General features: G+C 34.8%; 1 pseudogene; it reads right to left on the reverse strand.

Moving 5' to 3' along the window:
- Positions 1-599: 599 nt before the first annotated feature.
- Positions 600-2186, reverse strand: LOC107876383 (annotated as a pseudogene).
- Between the last annotated feature and the right edge of the window lie 1740 nt (positions 2187-3926).

Consider the following 3926-nt stretch of genomic DNA (forward strand, 5'->3'; position numbering starts at 1 on the left):
AACATTTTAAAAAGAGTATAGTTAGTTGTGAAGTTGAATTGACAGATAAAAATAATGAAATTTGAAATGGAAGGTAATGAATGTAATTATATATTTTAGTTGACTAAAAATATAAAGATAAAAGTCCAACAATAATATTAATAATTATTTAATATTTAATATTTTATAATTTTAAGATTTGGTAAATGAAGTATGATTAAAGAAGTACTATTGTTTTTTTCCATATCAAAACATCTAAAATAATTGTAATTGTGATTAGTTATTAAGTATTAATTGTAATTTCACTATTAACACATATTTTTAGTATTTCAAGGTCAATTTAAAATATATCAGTGTGATCAATAAAAATTAATAAATTTTATAAATTTTATTATTTCAATGTGAATTAGATAATATTTTTTAATGAATATTCTTGTGAAAACATTCGACGCATTATACGGGTACTTATACTAGTTCAAAATAACACAAATAATGGTAGAATTATTGAAGGAAAAAACAGAAAATAAATTTTTTTCTATTTTGAAAACTTTTAATGAAAAACAAAAAGTTCAAACTATATTTTTAAAGCCTTCACACTATTAATATATTAGATATAGATATTAAATATTAGAGAGAGAATAGAGATATATTCTTCTGTGTTTTCTCGTCTCATAGGCATGACTAGAGTGAGTTTGAGTAGGAATACTTTACTCATTTCTGAAGAGATTTTGTGGATCCACCATTGATTTCACTTTCACCAATCTATCGAAATTGTTCTTGAAATACTTGGTACCATATACCCTTCTTTTTTCTAAGCTCCGTGGACCTTGGTAATTTGTACCAAAATATCAAGATCCCTATAATTCAAATAGACTTATCTAGGGTTCTTTGAAATATATGGGGTCATGAAGCTGTACAAAACTCTTATTTGTGAAAGGTAGTCTTTTTCTACTGCTGCTCCTTCTTCATTCCAATTCACAAAGTACTGAATCTTGAAAAGAATCTCTGCTTTGTGAGGAAATGGAGTTTCTTCCTAGGGAATTTCGATTATTCTTCCCCCATAAGGATTAAAAACTATTCATGCTTTTCTTAAAGAAACCATCTTCTTGAAATTGATTCCAATACATCTTTAGGAATTGGCTCTTGTACGTAATCCAATTTTCTTGTGAAGAAATTTTGTGAATCCCTTGTTCTGTTCAACAAGGCGTCTGGCTTTGTCGTATTGTCGAAATGTGCCCACCACAGGACTGAATCAATCCAACTCATTTGGAAACAATCTTGCTTTTTTAATCCCAACATAGGAAATTCTTTGTTTACGAGAGACATTAGTGCACTAGAATCACCGAGGAACACCGCTATGAACGTTGCTCACATCATCTTTGTGTTCTTTGCACCCTCGGCCCCGTTTTTGTTATTTGCTGTAACAAGTTATATAAGTAGTCTTATGAAGAAATCATTGTCAATTTTACTAGCAACATTCTGCCACTGGACAACAATATTGGTAGCATTCTAGTCTAAAATCCTTTCAACTCTGAAGTAAGTCACAATTTTTGGGACCTGAACAAGTTGGATTTTGAAGGCTAAAATGACACCAAAACTAGTAACACCCCCCCTTTAATTTCCCAAAGTACATCTTCACCCATAGATTTTCTTTTAAGACTTCTACCATTAACATCCACTAGTTGAGCATCCAATACATTATCAACATTGAGTCCAAACTTACTAAGCATATTCCCATACCCACCACCATTGACATACCCACCAATTCCAATAGTAGGGAAAATACCTACTGGAGAACCAAGATCTTCACTTTTCGTCCAAATGTTATAGTAAATTTCCCCTAAAGTAGCACCTGCTTGTACCCAAGCGGTTTCATCATTTATACCTATGAAAATTGAACTGAGATTAAACATATCACGTATAATAAAAGGGACATTCGAGATATATGATATTCCCTCATAATCATGGTCGCTGCTGCGGATTTTAAGCTGTAAATTGATCTCTTTTGTAGAAAGGACAACACTAGAAACATGAGATTCTTTTGTAGGCGTGACGATGATGACCGATTTGGAAAATGTGAGTGAGTGAAAAATCGACGGTTTTTGATATAGGCTTGTAGTAGGGTTTAAAAAGGGGTTGTTTGGGGAATAGATGATTTTGGAGATTTTGATTGGTGAATTGATTTGGTGGTGAGGCAATTGATAAATGAATTATAGACAGAAGAAGCATGCGATAAGGAACCGAGTTTTAAAAGGAAGAGAAAATGAAGAAATAAAACAAGGCAAGAAGAAGACATGGTTGGTGCTTTCAATTTTTCACTTGCTTTAATTGTTTTGTGTTGTAGGTTAAAACGGGATGATATTATTTGAAGTAAATGTTATTTGAACTAAGTGGAAAATCTAGATATGACATTTAATGTTCTTTCTTAGTTAAGAAAATCTAGATATGGCATTTAATTTTCTTCCTTTAATATGAGATTGCACTCTCCATTTTTTTTGTCGCTCTCGATCTCCCAACTAGCCTCCTTTATTTGACGGTATCTTCACTGAACCTTAACTATTGAAATCTCTCTGGAGCGCAACCGCCTGACATCCCTTCCTAATATGAATACCGGCTACTCCACAAAGGTCAATGACTCATTCTAACTAAACGGAGTCCCATTGAAGCACATGAGACTCATCGAGCATGTACCATCAAAACATAGAGACATGGAAAACTAGATGAACAACAACAAAATCTGGGGGTAAGGCTAACTCATATGCCACCTCCCCAACTGTGCAAAGAATCCCAAAAGGTCTAATATATTTGGAACTAAGCTTGGCTTTCCTCCCAAACCTTATCACACCCTTAATTGAAGATGCTCGAAGGAATACTCGGTCACCAACTCCCAATCTCAAGGCTCAAAATTTGCAATATATATAGGCCTTATGCCTACTCTGAGATGACCTCAACCTATCCTAAATTACTCTGACTCTATCCAACGACTTTTGAAGCAAGTCAGTACTATGAGGTCTAATATCGGAGATCTCAAACCAACCAATCGAGAACAAAAATGCTTACCATATAAATCCTTTAATGGTGCCATATCAATACTTGAATGGCAGCTATGATTACACGCAAACTCTACCAACATCAAGTGTTGCTCCCATTAACCCCCAAAATCCATAGCATAGGCTCGGACTATATCCTTAAGAATTTGAATAGTCCACTCCGACTGCCGATCAGTTTGAGGGTGGAAAGATGTGCTAAGATCCACGTGAGTGCCCAAATCATCTTGAAAATACCTCCAGAAGCTGGAAGTAAACACTGAACCCTGGTCTAAAATAATAGATATAGGGACTCCATGCAAATGGACTATCTCACGAGCATAGACACGGGGTAACCTCTCGGCACTAAAGGACATCTAAACAGGAATGAAATGTGTTGATTTGGTAAACCAATCTACAATGACCCAACTACCATCAAAACTATAGGAAGTGCAAGAAAATCCACTAATGAAGTCTATAGTGATTCGCTCCCACTTCTACTCGAGAATGGGAAATATCTAAATCACGCCACCAGGTCTCTGATGCTCGGACTTCACTTGCGGACAACACAGGCAACGAGCTACAAAATCTGTCACATGTCTCTTTATACTACTCTACAAATAATGCTGCTTCAAATCCCTATACATCTTAGCTATACCAGGGTGAATAGAGTTTCTAGAGTTGTGAATCTCACATAATATCAATGAAATTAAGTCTACAAACCTTGGAACACAAATGCATACATCAAATCTCATAACACCCTCAAAGTCTATAGTAGCCATCTTGGACTCACCACTCAACACTTGATCATGGATGACATAAAGTCTAATATCCTCGAAATGAGGGCTCTAAATCTACTCAAATAAGGTAGACCTCACCTTAAAACTAGCAAGAATCCTCCTGGGGTCATAAAAATAAAGT

Source organism: Capsicum annuum, chromosome 7 (assembly GCF_002878395.1).
Source record: "Capsicum annuum cultivar UCD-10X-F1 chromosome 7, UCD10Xv1.1, whole genome shotgun sequence".
Lineage (NCBI taxonomy): Eukaryota > Viridiplantae > Streptophyta > Magnoliopsida > Solanales > Solanaceae > Capsicum > Capsicum annuum.